Genomic DNA, 578 nt, shown 5'->3' with positions numbered 1-578 from the left:
CAGAACATCTCATGCTAGCAATCATCGGAGTCTCGTACTGTGCCTGGAACCCCAGAGCATGTGCGCTGGGACTGACATCACTCCAGCGAATAAGACCATGGCCTCACCGTCATCTACGAGATCCTGGAACCGTTCCAGTGACCGTTCACAGCATAGATAGTTGTCTTGAAGTTTATGGGCGAAAGAACATTGTCGTCCTCCGAATTCTGCTTAACCCGATGGTGAACCAACCCGTGAGTAACCTCCTTCGTCAGTTGTCACGACTGCGTATCCTGATGGAGCCAAGATTATCTAGTGATCGGGAACGTCGACACCCGACCGAGACTCAAGGCGCAAGACATCGCGAATCCGATCTTCCATCATTGCCACAGAGAACACCAGAGGAGCGATACATGTTTGGATTTCTCCTACAGCGTTCTGGACTCAATAAGCGGCAACTTCGGATTTTAGGGGACGCAGGCAAACGGCAACTGGCCTATGAGTTAGGTTTCCATTATCTAGAAGAATTAGACGACGGCTCCTCAACGATTTCATCTAGTTGAGTGTGCAAGAGAGGGTAGTCCGGAGTAGCAAACACT

The sequence above is a fragment of the Alligator sinensis genome, unplaced genomic scaffold (genome assembly GCF_000455745.1).
Source record: "Alligator sinensis unplaced genomic scaffold, ASM45574v1 scaffold1086_3, whole genome shotgun sequence".
Classification (NCBI taxonomy): Eukaryota; Metazoa; Chordata; order Crocodylia; family Alligatoridae; genus Alligator; species Alligator sinensis.
Note: the sequence above shows the minus strand (reverse complement) of the source record.